The following is a 22,661-nucleotide window of genomic DNA, read 5'->3' on the forward strand; positions in this document are numbered from 1 at the left end:
GATGCAAACAGCCTTCCAGTGTCAAACTCTGCACATACATCATTCTACACAGTGAAATTCAAGCATTCACCAATAGGAACAAGAAGAAACATATTTTTGAGTGGAGAGGTACTTTAAAATATGAACGTCACCAAATGTATCCTTTGAAGAATAATAATAAGATAATAAGAATAATAAGAATAATAATAAGAGACACTTTAAATATTAAGCATACCCCTTTCTCCTTTTTTTCTCCAAGTTAAAAAATATCAAATATATAACATGTAATGCAAAGTTTTTACACACAGACAGCAACACAATTCATATTATTTTGAAGAGACTCTTTATTGAATATATTACACATTATTAGAGTACATAATCCAGGAATCAAACATTTTACAAAACCATCACTTACTCCACTCATTTATTTTACACAGCATACTCTACGTTCATGAAGTTATTCATTCTTCTAAGCAGCCTTCACTCAAAGGGACAACCATGTGTCTTTGCATCTTCTTATATACGCCTCGATCCATCCTTTTGGTCCTTCGATTCACTCCACAATTAGCTATGGTCACATATAGGCCTGCAATTCAAAGCTTTTTCACTTGATTTCCATCAGTGCTCTTCGAGACAATTGGCCCTTTTCATATCTTGACTGCGGATGAACCCTGTAACCTTGTGTTAGTGAACACTACTCTAATTTAAAGTGCCTTGGGTGGACTGCGGCCAGCTGCCTGGGGGCATTGCCTCTCAATGATGATACCTTGTGATGGGACGGCCGGCTTTTACACAGACACACATACACATATCCTCACACATCTCTGCTCAGTTTGATTTCACCCTATTGGTTACGCTGCCAGCCTGTTACAGCTATCAACCAAATCAAACATTCTGACAGGATGTTCAGTAGTAAACTTTTATAACCCTGATCTCCACTCCTTTCCTTCTCGCTGGCCTCTGTTTCACCAATTTCTACAAGATACCTTGCCCTTGGTGTGGAGCATTTTGCTTTATTAGCCATTTTAACACTTGCAGAAGCATTTTAACTACCTGCCTATGAAACCTACTGTGCAACATTAAAATATATGGTATTTTCTTAAGTATTAGGATTATTGGGCTCTAAAAGTGTTTCAGAGGTTTTAGTGAAAACATCCGTACAGCTGTAAGTAAGTCCTGTCATACCTGAGATATGGTATATAAGCTATGAGACACACGACCCATTCATCCAACATACACATATCATCATTATGACAGTTAAATGATACAAGTTAATCAGCAAGACACTAAAATGAGATCAGACACACAGATAAATGAGAATTTCTTTTGAATATTTGCGTGTAGCTTTAGGGTAGTGGTCACCAACCCTGCTCCTGAAAAGCTACTGCTCTGCATGTTTGAGGTATCTCCCCAGTTTAACCTGATTCTAATTATTCATTCGTTATCAAGCCCCTGACAAGCTTCAGCTGCTTGATAGCGAGTCACTAATTAGAATCAGGCGCGTTAGAGTAGGGAGATACCTCAAACATGCAGGGCAGCAGCTATCAGGAGCAGGGTTGGCGACGGCTGTTTTGGGGGTAATTGTATGAAAATACAAACCAATCATCCTCAATGAGAGACGCAACAAAAAAAGTCAAAGGCCTCATTCTTGCCTTTAAAAAGAAGTCTCAAACACTTCCTTCCTCTCAGTTAATGCCACTGTCCTTGGGCTAAGCAGCTGATTTATTGACAACACTCCGCCATGGCTGGATGTTTTTAAAAGCAGGGGATTTTTAGCTCAAACATTTTATGGTCTTTGAACCACGAGACACAGTGTGGCGAACGGGATGAGGACCTCATGACTGCCAACAGACATGACAGGCGGGGAGGCACATCCCCCCTCGCCCCACCTCCACCGCACCATCGGCTCTCTCTGTGGGACGCTTTTGTCCGATAAGAGGTCATGCACCACACCCGATTTAAGTCATGTGCTCCTCATTGCATGACGAGCAACACAAGACAACAGGGATGTGTTTGGTTGTGGGCGAGCGAAGACATCAGCATCTGCGTCTGGGTACATTTTGTGCTCATATTAATCTGAGAAACGTATCTGTGTTGTTTGAGTTCATATCTTTTTTCTTGTCTTTGCTGCATAGTGAAAGTATGAAAGCTTGTGCTGGGCTGGAAGAGAGGTGCTCCGTCCCTTTGAGTGGGTGTGTAGGATCTGGGTCGGGGCTTTTTAGTACTTTAAGACCTTAACTCTGCCCTGGGGGACTCTTACTCGACACCCACGCCTCGTTCTATTAAACTCTGGACCGCATCAACATTCCTGAGATTAATTTAGACACAAGCTTTATAGCTACTCATATACACACACACACACAGTATATTATTGCTGTGAGATAAATTCCTACAGCCAGAAGAAAGATGGTCGTCAACCCTCATGTGAGTGATAAATATAGTTTTGATCTGATCCAGTTTATAAAAGAGAATGACAACCACATTTTACAAGTGAAGTCACTAGATTAAATAATTCAGGTACCCCACTACCACATTTGAAAGTGATTCCCAGTCACACTTTCTGGCTGTCTGATGTGTGTGTCACAATGACAAAAATAAGAGAAATGTGTCACTAAAAGATTTACAAGTTTCTTCTTCTGCTTTCGTTGTCTGATGCACCCCAAAACAGACGTGGATGTGAACAGCAGGGTGGACTAGCAATGTAACACTATATTGGGTGTGTATGCAGATGTGTACACACATGGAGTTGATACATATGGTTCACTCTGCCATAAAATTTGGGCTGTAGGACATATGTGCTGACATTTGTAGCTATGCAGATGCAAAAAGTATCATTTCAGCATATTAGTAAGGGCTCTGCTGAAAAAATATAGTGCTTGGTATAGTACAGTTGGTTGTTTAAATCTATGTTGATAATCAATTAATCGTTTTAAATAATCGTTCAGGAAGAAAGGCCTAAATTCTCTGATTCCAGCTACTAAAAGTGACTTTTTATGTTTTTGTTTTCTTGGCCCTCTGTGGTAGTAAACTAAATATCTTTGGGCTTTGGACTGTTGATTATTAGAGGAATCAAGACACTGAAGATGTCATTGGGGTAATTATGATTGACATTGTTCACCATTTCCTGACATTTTATAGACCAAATTACTAATAGATTAATTGGGAAAATAATGGACAGATTCATCAAAAAGGTGGAAAAAGTTGTTAGGTGCAAACCTGTTTGAAGGGTACATGACCACAGACAACAAGTACTTGGCAGGGATAGATACCATCACTAAGGAAAGTGTCTGTTAATATATGTGGGGAATAAGCACTGACTAAAACCACAGGGCGTCATTCATGCAAGGTCTCCCCATTCCAATATATTTTAATATTGAAACATATCCATTATTATTCCCCACCCTTAACCACAGTTTGATTGCCCACCCTTAACCATAATATTATTCATATTAACATTTGCCACTTGTGAATTTTGGACTAACTATTCAGTACAACCAACTATTTCAGCTACATAGTTAATGATCAAAAACAAAACGAACATGCCTTTGGGGAGATGTTGAGGTCATTTTCTCACTCAAGCTGTGATTATTTCACTCTGTCCTGCAATAATATGTAGAATACAATTCATTCTCCATCGTACATTAAGTTCCAATCACTGGCTGTAGCTCCAAGATACTTACTAAGCTACTTTTGAGCTAAGAAAAACAGCCTTGTCATAAATTCATTCAATTAAATTACTTGGTGATATATTCCAAACTAATAGGAAAAAATAGTTGGATTTACAGGGTAGACACATCTACAATGATACAGAATCAGGAGACGGTGGGTTTAATTCGCCTCTGTTAACTATACGCTTCATCTCATCATGTTGAGATGGGGTTTAGGTGATCCTGTCTGAGCTCTGAGGAAAAAAGATACATTTGAGAGTATATACTGACAAATTCATGCAATTGATATATATCACCATCTGCTACAGGATATATACAACCATATATTGATGCTGTTGCTCTCTCACTAAATCTCTTTTTCTCTCTCACTCACACACACACACTTTCTGCTAAGCCCTTAATCACAAACATGCTCATTTCCACCCTACATGTTTACCCAGACAGATCAATCCAGCTGATCCAGCCGCTGCCTGACCTTGACCTTAAACTAACCCTGAGAGAAAGAGCTCCTGTAGAAGGACTTGCTCACTTTAACATACAAATACTGTGGTGCTGACTTGAATAAAATAGTTGGGGACATACTGTCAGTAGCAACTTGTGTGTCTAAGCTGTCCACTGTGGCTACACTCACTGTTAATGGGGTACTTGTGTGCATACATTTGCATGTGTCTGCATGCTTATACTGTATGCACGTGTATTGTTTTTCTATCTGCGCGTGTGTTGGTTTATGGTGGTGCACATACATATACTCCACTGTATTCCATCTATGCGTGCGCCTGCATGCCTGCATACTGTACAAGTTTAAGCTATCTGTCTGTGTGTTTCTGTATTAGTGTGTGTCAGGAGCATGGGTTGTAACTCACTCTGACTGCGAGCCGAGGCCCCTGGCAGGGAAAGCTGTGGGTCTGGCAGGTCTCAGCAGGGCTCTAAAGCAGCTCTGCAGCTCAGCTCTGCTCAGCTCGGCTCCGCTGGTAGTCGCGGGCCCGTCTCCATGTCACTCTGAAGAGGTATTCAAGAGAACTCCTTACTGGGAGGCCTCCAGCGTGAAAACAGGACAATGTCATCATGTCTTATTGTTGGCAGCCATGTTCATAGCCCCACAATAGGTTCTGATTCAGCAAGCTGAAAAAAAGCATTGACATTTATGCCAGTTGATTTTCTTTTGCCATTTTACCATGATGAATGGCAGCACAAGCAATGTTTAAGTCATTGCTGATCTGCCAGCTCTGCCATAGAGAATAGGCAGCAGTGTGGCACCTCTTAAATCTTGAATCAAACTTTACCACTGGCTATTTAACAGTCTCCAAGCAACAATACACCAGATTGTTCATAAAGGCATATGCAGACTATCTATACTGTTTGTGGGTAACTTAAAGTTTCATGACTTAAAGAAATATTCTACTTGTATAAAGTTTGACCAGGATTTAGATGAAAAATCAATTTAATCTTACAATAATACCCATGAAGAACAGCTAGCTTAGCTCAGTCATAATTACGTATCCTGAACATTTTACATTTGTAGAGAAGAGAAACATGGTTTACCAAGCAGTTAACATATGCATCAGAGCTACTTAGTGACCAACAACAACCGGGACCAGACTGTCCTGTCTGAAGCCCCTCAGGAGTCCATACTCATTGTGAAGTTACCAGCTTTGCATAATTACATGATTGTGAAAAATGATGACTCACTAGTTTCCTTTTAGCGAACATGATACAACATGAAAGTAAGACCATTTTAGTACTTTTGGAAGGTGTATTTTTCTCTGTTGACAGTGGCTAGCTGTTTTCCCAGGCTTCCAGTTTTAGTGCTAAATGAGGTTTAACACATTCTGGATCAGTCTCTCTGCTGAATGCACAGAGATTATATTGATATATGTTTTTCTAATTTCCCAAAATATCAGAGTAGTTCTCAGTAGCTCACAAACCTAAACTCTGATAATTTTTTTGTCTTGACTTATTTACCATACAATAGAAGCCCCTGAAAAAAAAAGTTCAGTCTTGTGTAAGTACTCCAGCAACAGCTGTCTCTGTTTGTTTTTTTCTTAAATGTTATAAAGTAGAACTGAATAGGCTTATTGTAACACTCACAACACTCAGTCATCTGGCTGCCACTGAACCTGCATATGAATCATGTCTGTGCCTTACACTCGCTTCAAATGTTCATAGTTCCTCATGGGAGATGAGCAGCAGTTAACAATTCATAAAGTTTACAGTGACATTTTACTGCTATTGTTACTGCATTTTTAAATGCCATGTTCACCTTCATCTTAGTCATTTACAGTTAGACTAATATCATCTTAATCTGAAGATGCTGCCTCTTAAATGTGGATGACTTAGACAGCACACAGCACATATAAAGAGAAAAAAGACAAGCAGAAAGGTGAAAGGCAGAGAGGGTGAATGAAATAAAGATGTGAATATGTAAAGTGGGTGAGTAGATAAAGCTGCAAGAGGGTGAAACAACAAAGAGAGGGTAGTGGGACGAGATGAAGGAGAAATAGGTTGCAGAGGAAGGAGTGTAGAGCAATAGTGAGAGGGAGAGAGAGAGAGAGAGGGAGGTTATGGCCTGGACTCTGACCCAAATTTTAAATATGGTCTCTGACAACCTGATCTGACCACGCCGCTGTGTGGTCTTCCTTTCTTTCCATTCGTTATGGATTCATGACGACCACACATCTCTCCTCTCAGCACACTGTGCAGTCACTAGACAAGTCAGAGCACGTTCATTTAATGCAACATTAAAATTACGACAAACTCGAGGTCGCAGTGTCACAAGATTTTTTTTTCCTGGGGGTTTCAAAAACCACATTGCTCCTTTCAGCATATGCGTGCATCAAACACATATGACACCTCAGGCTTAAAGCAGGCTACCAAGTGTACACTCATGTAATTATATGATACAATAGAGCTGCTTTATAACAGAGTTAGCTTTTCCTGAAGCATTGTGAATGAAAACATTTTTCATACAGGCAGATAAATTTTGTAATTCAGAGAAGTAGGCTGAAAATGTCTTTATGTACCAGAAAGAGAACACTGGGTGCAAGCTTAAGGCTTTGGCACGGCTTGTTGGCATTAATCTTTCTGCTTTAGCTGGTTTGCTGGCGATGCCTTCGCCTGTCTGGTTATTTTATGGCCAAGCAGAAGCTATAACCAAGCCAATTCCTTCAGAAGAAAAAAAAATCAAGATTTGGGGTTTTTGGCAGGGTTAGTGTGATTTTTTAAGACCAGTGGTTTTAATATTTCGTTAGAAAATCATATCACAATGGTGTTCTGTAAAGCTGGTATTATTCTCATCATTAAAAAGAATGAGGACGTCTTTCACTGTAGTCTTTAAGAGGTGTCGATGTACAATTCTTGAATTTATAACCCGCCTGCCTGAATACACATGAGCACACACACACACACACAAAATCGCCTCCTGTTCTGTGTGTTAAGATCGCTGGGAGTTAGGTGACAGATACTGAGAATGCCTCAGCCTAAATTAAGCCCTCTGCTTCATCAAAAACATCCTGCCTTCCTGCTCGGGCTGAGATTGTGGCAACTTCTCATGAGGAGCGCAGGTAAACTAGTGGGAACAAACACACACAAATACATACTCATACACATTTGTAAGGACTAAATAAGATTTTCTGTGACTAGTAAAACCAAAAAATATGTTTTGTTTCAGATTCTTCAGGACAGTTTTCATATTTTCATAGTTTATTATGTATTTTAGTAGGTTTCTGGTAAAGTACAATATTTCTTGATCCACTACTTTTCCCTTAAATTGCAAACTGTCCTGAAAAAAGGAAGTGCACCACATAGACAGACTCCACCCTCTCAAATAAAGTGTACTCTATGGATTCTATACTCTAAATGTTCACATAGGGCTATAAATACATGCACACACATACATGCACACAGATAGCAGATTTGAAAAGACCAGTGGTGAAACTTAACAAGGTGCCTCTTTTATGTGTGTCCAATTTTGCGATAATAACAGTAAAATGCTTTTTATCTTTCAATGTTTGAAGTTAGAGAATAAAATGTTACAAGCAAAGCATAAAACATTTAGAAAACATGATGATTTAAACTACTCAAGCACTTGAGCCAACAGCTACAACAATTTAAAAAGTTATTACAGGTCAGTTATTAATTTTGAATTCTGAAAGGCATCAACCTTCATAACATTTACAAGCAAAGGTTTAAATGCGTGACCTTTAAACACACTGTATTGTCCCACTCTGTTGCAACTTTTCTTTAAGTAAATGTTTGAGCATTTCTTTCCATATGCTCACTGGAAAAGAAACCATATTCACCTGCATGTACGCACAGTCGCAGTATGACCCATATACAGTATGAAAGAGAGCAGAAATTGGGTGGGAGGGGAGCAGGGGAGGTAAAGGACGGAGGGAGGGAGGGCTGCACCACTCTGCTCCAGCTCCACTTCCACTGGTGACCCCACAGCTGTAAATCTGAAAGTAGAAGACCCATTCCTTACTTCTTGTTGCTCTTGGGGTGGGTGGGTGGGGGGTTCGTCATTTTACTCTCCAGCATTGCACATATCGCAGAGAAGAAGTGACTGTCAGTATTTAATATAGACTTATTATGTCCATCTGGCAAGTCTCAGTTAGATGTTAATCTGTTTGACAGTTTACCTTGAGACTTGAGACTTTACCTTGTGTTTGAGTTTACGAGGTAGAGTCTCGATCTTTGTTTGCAGATGTGTTGACTTTTTAAATCGAAAGTATGACATTTAACAGATATGATTTCACTGACACAACAACAAATGTTTAAAAAACAGTGTTTTTGCCTATTTGTGTTAACAGGCAATTAAGCAAGATGTCTGCCTTGAGATTCCAATTATTGACATGTGAGTAAACAGAGAGCCATTGCTGAAACAATAGTTACCGGCAAGCTTCTTTTTTTTTTAAACGCTTGCTCATTAGCCATGTATCTCATCTTATTTACATCCTCTCCAAAGCTTTCTGTGTGACAGTTGCCAGTAAGGAAAAAAATGAAAGAAGAGGGTGAAAACATAACAGAAAACATTCTCGCTAATACAGTCAACTTCCCGGAAAAACTAGACTGTGACCAATTAATTATCTCCATGCTTGCAACCCAACACACCTCCCTGAGCCTGAACCCCGGCAGCTTACACAAAGAACACAACAGTTAACGTGGTGGTTACCAGCTAGCTAGAGCGTAAAATTTGGTTGAGGCCAGCCAGTGTTTTTATACGGCCCCCACTGGCTCAGAAATGCAAGAGTGAATCAAGTTGAGATTGAAACAGCTCCCAAAATGACATTAAAAATATTAATATCTGCAGCGTTACATTGTGTTGCCAAAGTCTAACCAAATAAGTACTTGCATAGTCTGCATAAAATACTGTCAGCTTCTAGATTTGTAGCCAACTTTAAAATTTTGGTCTTTGCCTATCTAATTGCCTGGAACCTGACACTTGGAGGGAAAAACTCCCCACATTTTCAAAATTTTAATGATTTGCTGTTTTGGGCATTGTGAACCACCTGTCAGAGTGAACTGTATCAGCTTTCCTGAAATGTCGGGGCCTGTTTTTTTTTTTAGTTCTATTCAGCCATACATCCCTGTGCAACAATCATTGCTTCAGCTTTAAGAAACATGGTGAATGCTGGCATTATGGGCTACACTTAATGTAAATGCTCTTATTTAGCTAACCAAGTACTCGCCTAAAGCTGTATAACAAATCTACAGTCAGGCTGACAGGCAACTGAAAACAGCACATGGAAAAATAAAATGTTATCAGGTTTGAAATAAATCATGAAATTCTTCATTCTCCTCACAATTTACTTCATTCGATCCTGCCAAGATCTTGCAGATTATTTGTGATTTGGCTACTTTCCTATGCTAACAGCGTCTTTATATTAAATTACGTGTTTTGCGTCTTTTTCTTACGTACTAAGTTCCAGTAAGAGTATAAATGGTCTTCAGATGTTTCAGTTGGTGTACTTACTTGTGTGCCAGGATCAGACTACAGGACTTTAGCTCAACCTGAAAGGCGTGGGGCATGTGGAATAAAAATGAACTAGCTTTAGCCGCAACAGTTACTCGTTTTATCCCATGTGGTGTGTCGTAGTGGAAGACAATTGACGCAATGTCTGGGTCTTCACAGTTTCCCCAAAAATAGACTTGTGGGTCATAATTATTGTGGCCGTCTGTCACCAACTTTGACAGCTTTTGTAATGTTGTGGATTTAAAATAATTCAGCACAAAATTAAATAAGAGCCTTAAATGTTATCATGGCAGAACATCCAAGAGGTTACCAATAGTTTCATATTATAAGAAGTTAGTTTTGTAAGGTTAAAAATGGTTTGCCATTTTAGCTGATTAACATTTGCAGTATTGAGGTATGATTTGATTTTTCCCGTGCTTGTAGCATTTTTTTGTGAATTGGATTATTGTATGTGAGTGAATGCAGTCACTAATAAAATGTGAAAGCACTCCTCAGGTTAGACCACTTATTTTTCTTTTCTTTTTTTCTCACAGAAAATGGCAAAACTGCAAACTCAAACAAATAATTGGAGGAATTGTTGAAATTGTGTTAATTATTCCTGCAGGGACTGCTTTTTGTATAAAAGGGTGCTTATTCAAATTACATTAAGTTGCTCAGGTTCTCTAATAGCTTTTTAGATACAGAATACATTTGTTTTGCACACAGTAGTAAGGGACTCTAATATGGACAGTGGAGAGGGGAGCATGATGGGCTATGAGGGGAATTTGGGTGCGCTGACAAGGCAAAGTTAAGCTGAGTTTATCCTACAAACTCCCATCACCCTCTGACCCCTCCCCCGCCTCCCATACAGCTTTTGCAACAGGGGCGTGTGTAATCTATTATGTACTGTACATGCTCCTTTAGAACAAGTAGATTTATGAAATGGCTGTAGCTGTTGCTAAGGCATTCATTTTTGCCTCCAACTCCTCAGCTGAGGTTGTCTCGAGACATCTATCCTCCCCACATGCTTAATAAAGCCAGAGGCTATTTGACAATTAAGCTACATAGCATTTGAAATCCCACCAGACGTGAGCAAACTGAGAGTGTGATATCAAACGGTGATATAGGTGGTTTTTCATGGCCACATTAATAGTTAAGAATCTGGAGTTCCACTTTAAGGTGTCAGTATGCTTCAAACAAAGTGCTCGTCTGCACACTAGCAGACAGTATCTGAACCATCCTCCTTGCATCGCTTCGATGTTGGAATTTGGAAGACTGAGTTTGACAATTTCTGTAACTTTGCAAACATCAAGTACTGACAAGTATGTCCACTTCACCCAGCAAAGGTGAGAAAGTAAGCAGGACTTGAACCCTCAATGCCTCTTCTTGAATCTTCACACAACTAATTATCCCACTTTTGTCTGTGTGAAAGTATGTGTCATTATCCACTGTGTGTAAAACAGAGTCTGTCACAGTTCACCCCTCTTCTGCAAAAACAGCAGGCCTTTTGCACCACCTTCGAGTATAACATTCACAGGCTTAATCACTTTTGCCTTTGGACATGTTTAGACAGCTTGTTTGTTTGAAGCTTACTGAATAAACGAGATATAACGTGTTAATTAGTGAGCATTAGAGGTGATGGTAGGCGTATTTTGTTACCTTTACATAGCCAGGCTAGCTGTTCCACCTTGTTTCGGGTCTTTACACAAAGCTAACATACTGCTGGCTTTAGCTTCATATCTACCATGCATACATGAGAGTAGTGTTGATTGCCTCATCTAACTTTATACAAGAAAGCAAACATTCGTAATTTCCATAACTGTTCCTTTAAAATGAACAGGATATGAAAACTACAGGAGGATATGTCACAGTTGTTGAGATGACATGATAAGGGGAAGTTGCTAGCACCAATCTTACATTGAATATACATATATGTATGTATACACATATTTAATGTAAGATATATCTATACACAATTTCTGCACGCAATCATACTGTATGTGGTACATTCTGTTTTCATTCACATGTCCACATTACCCAAAATAACCCATTCTGTGTGCCAAGAAGATAAGTCAAGACAAAAACAGCCAAGTACGACAAGAAAACACAAGGGGCACAAAGGAAGAAAAACTGTCAAACTAAATGAAAGTGTCATGTACACACATCTGAATATTTGGGATGCAGATGTAAAAGATATTTACAAAACTATTGGTTTTGGACTCAGATGGGCGCTGTGTTACTGTTCTTATGCCTAAGGAATGAGAAGGAACTTCCAAAAAGGCACATTGCTGGGCTTAAGGTCGCCTCGGGCCTGTCTGTCACATTGTGGCTCCCATCTCTCTGGTGCCAACATAAAGCAGCTCTTCATTCAACACTTTAAAAGATCCACACATTCATCCATAGACGCAGGCAATTAATTAATGTCCACATCAGCTCGCAGAGGTTACATTGAGAAAAGCAATGGAGATGCTGACATTTCTCCAAAGAGCATCAAGGGTACAAAAACACAGGCGCATACAACACACATACACACACACACAATCTCCCTTGTTTCTGAAAACTAACCATGGAAGGATCATGCTGTCCCCATGACTGATGATTTCGCCAACATAAAGACCGAAAAGAGCAGCAACTGATGTTTTCCAAGTGGCTTGAATAACTTCCATTGACAGTTTCGATAGAAGCGGAAAACCTCTTTTCTGTAATGGAAGAAGGTTTTGGGGAAGATGGGTTTTCCCTTTTTGTAATAGCCTCGGAGCCAAGCTTGGCATGGAGGGCTTCTGGACTGGAGGATGTCTGCTTGGGCCAGACAATGGGGATTCAAGTGAGCCACAGCTAGTAGAGGAAAAGATCAGAGCGACCATGAAGCTCTGTCAGGCCCATGATTAAATGAAAATATTCACTTCATCCTCTTAACTACAAATGTTACAAAGTTTGGGGAACTAGCATCTCACTTCCATTGCTATCTCCCTTCTATTTTTTACCACATTGAAATACAGTACAGACCCACTACAATTCACCATTAGTTCAAAAAAACCTGTGTATGGAGGGCAAAATGGCCAACATGACTACCAAAAAGGTTTGACACTCACCACCACACATTTATTTGGTGAGTTCTGGCAGCAGAACACCTTCTTTGGCAAATGATTTTTCTGCCAAAACAAACGCCCGCTTTTCCTCACCCCTTATACACATGAACACACACATTCAATTGCTGACTCCACACAATGGCATGACTGTATCTGCAGCATTAAACAGACATCTGCCAATCGCCCTGCGGAGCTCATTGTTACACAACACGGGGCAAACAAACGCTGAGCCGAGTTCAGCCTCCAGCAGATTTTGCAATGCAAAGAGAAAGTGCGGATGAGGTCTACCAACATGCATCGTTGACCCCAAATAGCCAGAAAACAACTGGAAACCAGTCTGCCTCTGTAGATGGTTGACAAGGGAGAGAGGAGAATATAGGAGGAATGACTTTTCCATATATTTAGGTGGAAATGAAGCTCAGCCTCTTGACTAGGAGGGCTGCATTTCTCTTCATACTACAGCAAATAGTTTCACAATGCAAACATCAACACTGCAAATATGAAGCGGCACTACATGCTTATGTATCTGCAAACATAATCGCTAAGACAAACAGTGGGAGATGAAGGCCGATTGCCGATTGAACTGAACTGGGTGCAGAAAAGTTCAATACCTGTCAACAGTTTGACATTCCCTATGAAAAGTAAACAGTGAGTAAGGGAGAGGGTGAGGGCCAGAGAGTTCATATATCTGGATGTGTGCATTTGTGTGTAGTATACGTTTGTGTGTACACAGTGCTGACCCCTGAGTCTACACATCTCAATTTCGATTTGTGCATGAGAGACAGAGAGACACGCCTCCTGCGCCTATAGCTGAAGCCTAAGAGTCATGTTTGGTGTTTATTTTAACCTTTCAGTCCACATACCACCTAAACTTCCTGTATTGCACAGCACAGCTCTGTTATTATATTTGTTTACACTGGCAACATGGTGCTGCCAGATCTTTTCAAAGGGGACGGCTGGAAATTGTTTCCTTCTGAGGTGATTTATTGACGCTGTAAATGGATCTCTCCCATCAAATAGTTGTAATAGTTTGCATGTTAAGCCTTTCCTTTCTTTGTCCTTAGTAACTACTTGCTAGTTTCAAGCTTGTGATTTACTAGATTGAGTTGCAACATTAAAGTCCCCCTCCACTCAAAACTGTTTTTCTTTTTGTTCCTACTGTTGGATGTTTGAGCTGAATGATTTATGTGCAGAGTTTGACACTTGAAGGCGGTTTCCACATTCATCTGCTGAAAGTGGAAAGTTTCTCTGTGCTAACTGAAAATCCAATTTTAAGGATATGATTTGTGACATCACAAGTAGGTGGGAGCCAATCTTGATCCAAGATTCAGCTTACTCAAGTGTGAAGTGGAAACTTGAACGCTCCAGTGCACATACACTAAGAATAGACTTGACAGTAAAGTAATAAACATTTTGTGTCCAACAAGAAATTCAAACTTTTGAAATTAAAAATATTTGTATATTCATAGTCTGGAATTTTTAATGAGGGATTTTAAGTATTTTATTAATATAATAATATAATTGAACCTTTTTTGTAGAAAAACCATATCAGACAAAGTATTATTCAAAGTAGAATATTTTATAAATATCTTAAATCATGTCTGGAGGGGATTATTAAGGAACATCTTAGCTAGTAAATACAAAGGCAATCAGCTGAAATGAACAGGTCACTATAGCATCAGAAAAAGTAGCATGACTCTACGACCAATAATTACAGTTTTAGGGAGCCAACCAGCATGTTAAAGTCCCCCTCCATTCAAAATGTGTTAGGGTTAGACTTCTTGTTACTTCACTTGTATATTTGATCTTAACTGTGCAGAATGACACAGTTTGAAACTTGGGAAAGTGTGATGTGAAAACTCCCCAGTCCCCATATGAAAAACATCTTTCTGGGTTTTCTTTTAAGAATGAAGAAGGAGTAGCTGCATTTTTAACTATGTTTTTCTTAAAACATTTAACTCTGATTATATTAACATGGCTGAAGCTATATCAAGTGTCAGATGTGTCGACCTAATTCTATTTTACCTCTTTTACTCTTCAGTATAAATGTATCTCATATAACGTTAGTTCGTACAGTATGCAACAGTAACACCTGGCAGTTACATTTTATTCATAACTAATTTCAAAATAACTAGTTTGTTTGGTGAAACCTGTTCTCATTTAATGATGTATACATCTTAACACTCCCATTACAGTGAGGCCAAGAGCTGGTGTAACTGGCTCTACAAAGACAGTGGACAGCATTAAAAGCATCACATTATCTTGGGTTAAGGTAGTACTACGAAGGAGAAATCATCATTGCAATGATGTGATGGCTGATTTAACTCCTCTCTATTTACTTTAGTCATACCAATGCCAGGTCTTGCAGTCTGATTGGCTGAAAGCAGGTCAGGAGGGTTCATTCTCATTTTTTAAGAGGGGTGCTGGTGGGATCCACACAGGGAAGGTCTGCTCCAGTTTTTCTTGCCCTCTCGCTTTTGTCTGCAGTGTTTGCTCTGGATTTGAGTGGTTCTTCTGGTGTTGGGAGCGCTGTCAGCACACACCCTACAGTAATGGCAACCTCTGTTAGACAGATCTAGGACTGAGCCGCCACTGGTAAGAGGGGAGCATAAACTAGTCTCATGGGCGTGCCGCTTTCACCTGTTGAGTCATGCCACCATGGTGCACTCATCACCATCTTCTTTCTGCTGCATATGCACATATTATAAGTTCCAAAAAAAATTATTGCATGCCCTGAATCTTAATGACAGCTGCTTAAGACACACATACACATAAAATAGAGGTGGGTGGATGTGTTCACAATCACACCAACAAACAAACTCCACCACTAAGCCATCTGTTAGTGACTAATTCACCAGCAGTCACATTCAAGGACACCTACAGGTTCAACCGCTGAGTCTCAAGCAGATAAAGAGAAGCTGTGGTGCATGTTGTGTCAGTGGCCCTTTCACCTGTTTCTATTCTCTGTCTTGTCATCACTCAGTACGACTTAGTCATCCAAAGGCTCGCTCCAGTGGCATACTTATCACTGTTAAAATGGGTTTACTCCATGAATGAGCTGTTTTGTAAGCGGAGTTACAGAGAGAGAAAATAAGAGCATACTCAAAATGTCACCCTCTGTTCACTGCGTGCCGTAGATACATATTCATAAAGATATTTTTTTATTTCTCCTCCTTTTTGAAAAGTTCCTTTGATTAAATATTTTGACAGGATTGCCTAATTCGCAGCAAGAGCGGAGAGGCCTGCACCGACTTGCTGTAATTTAAAACCCAACTATAAGCAGACACGGACTGAGGTGAAACTCCTGTTTGAAAAGCCCCATGATATTTACACTCGATAAAATGTCTCATTCTTGATTAAAGCCAGGACTCAAGACTGTCTCGCCTCCCACACACACGTGTTTCTAGAAACTATAGTAGCTACAACACTTGCTGGTACATATTTTCTTACAACTAAAGCGACACCCTGTTGGAACACTTAAAACATGGAGCAGAAACACGCTTAACAGGAGGGCTGTGACTCAGGAACATAGCTGGTAATGGGCCTGGGTGGCACTGGCCCACCCACATTAATCACTGGTCCACCGAGCCATGTTTGAGCAAAATACATGTATATAAGGAAATAAATAAATATCAGCTTGATTTGATTAGTTGACTTGATGTGTGTATTGAATTTGTCGTCTGATTAAAACAGAACTGCTGAAATAAAATATTGGAAGTCTCCACAATGTAATTGGTTCTGACACGCAGACCTTCCTGAGCTGCCGTCGACCAATAGCTGGCTTTTCAGGCAATGTAACGTTAACACTTTAACAATGGCTAAACAAAGTTTTTGACGTGTTATTTGAAAAAAGTTGAGGAAGAAGAAATGCCACTGCCTCCAGCGACCACCAGGCACATCAGCCCAGCCACTCTTTCACTGGCGGTGTAGCATTTTCTCCCAGTCAGCCTGATGCGGGTTCACCCATAGCCGTGGGCAGTAGAGGTGCTGGGGGAACTGAAGCTTATAGGTACATTTGTGTTGTTGCAAGTTTTTTTTTTCTGTCATGTGCAAGCTGGTGCAGCAAAAATAGATACTGCGTTGAAAGATAGTGGAGTGAAGAAAAGAACTGTGTGTCTCACGGACCATTTGACATATGCCAAAACTACTGAAAACGACCACTAAAAACTGTAGTTATTAACTTCACAAGTCAGTGGAAACAGAATTAAACATCTAGCCTCTGAAATAATTTTTTAGACAACTCTGATGGAGCTCAGGATTGGCTGATTTACTCCAAACAATTTCACTGTAAGAACCTGGACTGTGTATGTGACCTTTTGAAAATGTAGAAGACAGAACATTAACCAACATTAGATCCTGACTGATCATGTCAGGATATTTAAATGATAAATAAAATGACATTGCTGTGCAGGTCTGATGAGCTGTTAGATGGTGATGTTGGATAGGTGTTTTGCTGTTATTGCCTTTGTAATACAGAACGTTGCAAAGTAAGCTGGTTGCTCGTTTTTCAGTTTGTCTGTTTGTTCTTTTCTCTGGGAGAAGATGGCCCACCCACTTTTGCATTGGCCCATCCAAAACACAATTTCTGCCTACGCCACTGTTGTGACTCAACATTACTGGGATGGATTTGGCTTTGATACAGGAGTTAAAATACTCAGTTATTATCAAACTGTCACTTGTGACACCCCAAAGTGCACAACCTGGAGGGCACTCAGCTTTGAATGAACAATTTACAACCCTTCCCATGTGAATTTGACTCCCAGCTAACCCCGATCCCCCTTCACTCTCTTCTCGGTTAGTAAGAGCGAGGCTGATTGGTTTTCAGCCTGAGGGAGTGACGGCGGCTGGATGGCGGGTGAATAGCAGCCATGAGGGAAGCACACTGTCAGTCCTGTGATAGCCATATGAGATTCCACATGCTCTGATGAGTAATTCCTCCCTCCCTTCTCCATCACCATGTGGTTCGTGGCCCTGAGTCATCATCCACACTTTCCCTCACTCCCTCTTCCCTTGTCTGTCTGTCTGCTCGTCTGTCTCTCTCTCTCTCTCTGTCTTTCCCTCAATGTGGAGAAGATTCTTCCTTCCTTCAGCAGCGGCCGTCCCACATGGGAAACTCAACAGAATAGCCTCCCTCCGATGACTCATTCACCAACATCGAGAGCTCCACTCCACACCACCCGCTCTCCAGCCACGACAGCCCACCACACCACACCCAGGCCTGGATCCCAGTCCTCCACGGCCTGCTTGCCTCGATATCTTTGCCCTCTCTGTCTTTACTTGTCCATTTGTGTCTTTCTTTCCTTTCTGTCTGTCACTTTCTGTCTCTGTCTTCTTCTTTTCAAGCATGCTCATCTCCCTCAAGATGTCTCATTATTTACCTGTCTTTATTTCATCCAGTCTGTACTTTATATCTTAATACTCTTCGCTGCTTGCCAGCCTATTACCTGCCTCTCTGCCTTTCTGTCTCTGTCTTCCTGTCTGTTCCTTGGCACTCAAACACAAAGTCAAAACACTGAAGGACACAGAGCGTTGTCGACTCCCCTGTCTGCATGTTAAACTATGAGGACTCGGCTAGAAATATAATGACAGCATAATTCATAAGTCTGCCAAAAAGGAAACATTGGTATTGTTTGGTTTAGAGATGCTTTTCATTCTGCCTACGCAGCTCTCTTATAGAGCTGTTACCATTTCCAACTTTGCGCTAATCGTCATCAGCAAACACGTTGTGAAAGTTTTGATGAAACCTCTGAGGTCGCTGTTGTTACGGCTTGATTTCAGCAGCTCCCGTGAGACTTCATCTTGAAATGTGTGTGTTCTGTAATTCAGTAAGCGTGTGACTTTCATGGGTGGTTTAACTGAGGTGAAAATCTCTGGATGTAACACATACATATACATTGAACAGTGCCCTGGCCCTGCAGTGCGACAGGTTGTTAATGTGAAGCCCTACACGCCTCTCAGAGATCCTCTACACGCTGCAACAGGAGATTTGTTGACCATTGCAAGAGCAATAAGGATTTTTAGGGGCATTATGACTGGGTTAATAAAACACAGCTGCCCCTAAAAGTCCCTCACTTTTCTTGCTGCCTTTTCTCTCTCTCTCTCTCCCTCCCTCCCCAGCTTAATCGTTCTATGTCTCATTCCAAACGTTTGAGATCAAACTACAGCATTTGCTGGCTCCTTGAGTGCGATTCGGTGCATAACTTTGGTATCTGTTCAATCGTGGCTGAAGAAATGCAACAACCTGCAGTGACCACAACATCTGAAGTTTGACCTTTTAAGGGGAAACGGGGGGAGGGGATCGGTCATATATTTCACACAAAGCAAGCCTGCTTTCCAGTATTTATGAATTGTATATTTATAATGGCAGAGTTTTATTGGGATTTGCAGTGACGTTTTTAAAGGGAGTTGAATGAGTTCAGAGCAGAATTTCCGAGAAGGAGCGCACTGTGTGTTCATTAGAAGTTCAGCTTTCACAGAGAAGGTCAACACAATACTGTAGCACAGTTTTATATATGCTCGCATTAACATATCTGCGCACTTATAGTTGTGGTCAGTTTGAGAGCTAAGTGAACCCAGTGACCCAAAGCAGAAAGCAGAAACCTGGGAAATGTAGGCAAAATCTATTTAAAGTAAGTCTACAACCCTGCTAACAAATGGTGCGAGGAGAGAGAATATGAGACAGCCGTGGTGGAAAAAAAAAAAGAAAAAAAAGATGTAAGCAACACTGTGCAGCAAGTGGCGAGATGAGTCCGATTGGGCCTTTTAAACAATGTGAAATGCCACTGAGAGAGGCTTGGCAGGCGGTAGCAGCCAGCACTGTTTAATATCACAACTTTAATCAGCACACTTGGTGACTATCCCAGAGCTCCCCGTAGCCATGCTGCTTATTCAAACCAGGCTCATTCCACCAAGCCTCCCTTACTAGGCCCTCAGCTCTCATACTCGTGCTGGCTCCTACTCTCCTGCAGCATATATGGAGAGCTTTTGGCAGGAGTGGTTTTATCTGCTTTCTGTGATGTGTCATGGCGCTTTAGTGGGCTACGTTGGAGGGAATCAATGATGACGGTTGAGAGCATCTCTCCCAATCTGGGGAGCACTCGAAAATAATTTAATGTATTCCCTACATTTGATTTTAAATATATTCAACGATAGACCCTCTGACAACAAGAGGAGTTAAGAGGGTTTGAAATATTTTAAACGCTGTTAATTAGCATTAAGATATCATTTACAATCACAAGTAATTTAATTAGAGCCTTAAAAAGAACTTCAGCCCAGAGCAACTTATTACTTACTACCCTATTACTTATTACTTATTACTGCAATGAGGAATACCAGGCACTTAAAAACAAATGACCTGCCACTGATTTGTTATACATAGCCTAAGAATAACTTATGATCATGGAGTGGCTTTTTAACAAGTAAAGCTGACGGAATGATTAAATATAAATGTAATGGTTTCCCACCTACTCTGACGTTCAAGGCAGCCCGTTTCATTTACAGGACTGCTTTAAGTGTGTTTTAATAATCACCGAGGTCTCGCCGAGTTTTTAAAATAAAAATCCCATGCTTCAGCGAATGTCTTACCTATGTGTCACTTGCAGCATGGAGATGTCACCGTGGCCCTGCGCTCTATTAATTACATAAAGCATCTAGTGTCAGGATGCTAAATTCATTAGTGAGGTATGTACGGCATGCTAGGGTCAGGACAGATATAGAAACAGGCCTCCAAAACAACTTCTTCCCCACTTGACGCACTTGTTCAGCATAATAGAGTATTGCACGTCTCAGGTTTTTTTTTTTTTGAGAGCTCTATCTATCTGTTTCTGCTCATTTGAGTTCAGTTCATGTAGATTTCGAGCTGTGAGCGTGCAAACAGTACAGACTGGGTTCAGGTTTGGGTACAGTTGCGCATTGAAATAAATGAAGATGAAGTTTTTAATCAAGTTTTGAATTTCTTCTAATTTGGTCTATTTTAGTGGCTTTGCTAGGAAAATCATTCTTTTCCCCCAAAAACACTATTAATCAAATCTGCACAGCAGAATTGGGCTGGTTAGATGCAGAGTCACTTTTCTAGAGAAATTACATATGAAGGTTGTTCAACAATATATGCAACATATGGAAGAACTTCTGCTCTGGCTTCCTGTAACACTCTTAATGGGCATGCTTTTCTTTTAGAGTTGGCTGCATGTGAAAAGTTTAGTGTTTGACTAATCAAATGTGGGGGTTTTTAACCAAATTATTAAGGAATGACATTCACTGTTTGACCCTCTGGTTTGTTAAATAAGTGATTTTATATTTGTTTTCTTGTTTAGTTTTACAGCCTGAACTGTAGCCCTGGCATTAAATATTAAAGAACAATCACTGTTAATATTCCCATGATATTACCTGCGGTTTTTAATGAATATATGGTTGTCATTATTGATTTAATTCTTTTCATAGCAATGATGTGATAATCTGCTATAATTATTACAGAGCGTATTATGTATCTGCGGTATTAAATGTGATATCTAGCCCACTTAATAGTGTGGCAATATTCGTACTTTTCCATCTGTTCACTGGGTCTGTTTCTTTCCTTTAAAAGATTAGTATTGTGTATTGTCCTATAAATTGGTGGTCACATGAGCCAGAAACTGGGACTTTGTAGGCCAGTTGAATGAATTGAGGACTCACCTTGCCCGCAAAGACCCAGCCTCTGACACACACCATCATCATCATGATCATCATAATCACCAGCCCCATCGGCGGGGACTCTGTGAAGAAGAAACTCCAAACACCTATGGATTCTGGAAATGTCGTCTGTGCTACTACATGTTACTTCCAGACAAGGTAATGAAGGAATGCGATGGGTTTTTATCTATGGTCACGCCTGATACATACCCAATCATCTGCTGTCTTTCAGTGTCTGGAGAAGTAGCTGCCCCACTGTAGTTACCTGCGTACCGGGCAGGTGTCAGCATCCAGTAGCCGTACGGGGATAGGGGAGATCGCGTAAGACGCGCCGAGTGTCTGGTTGGTCGTATAGCTGCCTGGAGGAGATCGCGTCTGCAAGCGAAGTTTAACTTCACCCGTCCATCCACCGCCAGCACCACTACCACCGCCGCCCCAGTAATATCTGTTCACTTGGTTTTGCACGCATCCCACATTGAGCAAGATTATCCTTTTGGGGGTGGGGGGAACAAATTGTCTTTTGGAATAAGTCGGACAGTCCCCCTGGCCTATCTTTTCCCCTCTATCCAAGGAGAAAAAACATGCAGACGCAACAGTGTCGCGCCTTGTGCCAGTCTCCCCTCCTCCTTCCTTCCCTCCCCTCAAAAAAAAAAAAAAAAAAAAAAAAGGTTCTTCGTTTCCCACCGAGAGATCCCCGGTGCGCACCCAGCACCCAGCCCGTCACCCAATATCCATTCTGGCAAGAGACAGACGGGGAGACACGAAGACGGAGAGAGAAGAAGCCCGCTGCTGCTATTGCCATGCTGCAGCCTCGATATTATGAGCAGGATATTCCCAAACAGCTGGAAGGAGCTGATAGCCTATATGGTGCTGCGCCCTCGTGTTGGGCCCTCCCCAAAATGGACCGGTGCTAAGTGGTAACCTGGTTATTTTCAGCGCGTCACTGGCTCGTCTCCAATTATAGGTTTCCGTCGGAGGGCGCAGCAATGTGGCCCCGTATTTCCTATTATCCTGACAGAGGACTTTAAAACCTCTACACTGAGTTAAAATGTTCGAGCATGTGTGTTTGTCAGTAAGTGCACACATTCCTGCAGTGTTGGCTCCGCTGCGGCTCGTCTGCGGCTCTCTCAAGGTGTTCCCTCTTTTATCGATGCTGTTAGGTTAGACATAGGGTGCGATTTGCCGGAGGGGAGTGGGGGGGATCCCCCCCACCCCTACCTGCCTCTGCTGAATGATTTTTTTTTTAATCACCGGTGTGAACAAAATGTGTATCCCCCTCATACTGAATTATGTTGCTTCACCCATACA

General features: G+C 40.9%; 1 long non-coding RNA gene across 1 annotated transcript; it reads right to left on the reverse strand.

The window, feature by feature from the left end:
* Positions 1–311: 311 nt before the first annotated feature.
* On the reverse strand, positions 312–21,655 carry LOC128374234 (uncharacterized). Its single transcript, XR_008322971.1, has 3 exons — positions 21,564–21,655; positions 4,511–4,646; positions 312–565 (listed from the first exon to the last, which is right to left on the reverse strand). It is a non-coding gene; the product is annotated as an uncharacterized LOC128374234 (long non-coding RNA).
* Positions 21,656–22,661: the final 1,006 nt, after the last annotated feature.

Source organism: Scomber japonicus, chromosome 2, assembly GCF_027409825.1.
Source record: "Scomber japonicus isolate fScoJap1 chromosome 2, fScoJap1.pri, whole genome shotgun sequence".
NCBI lineage: Eukaryota > Metazoa > Chordata > Actinopteri > Scombriformes > Scombridae > Scomber > Scomber japonicus.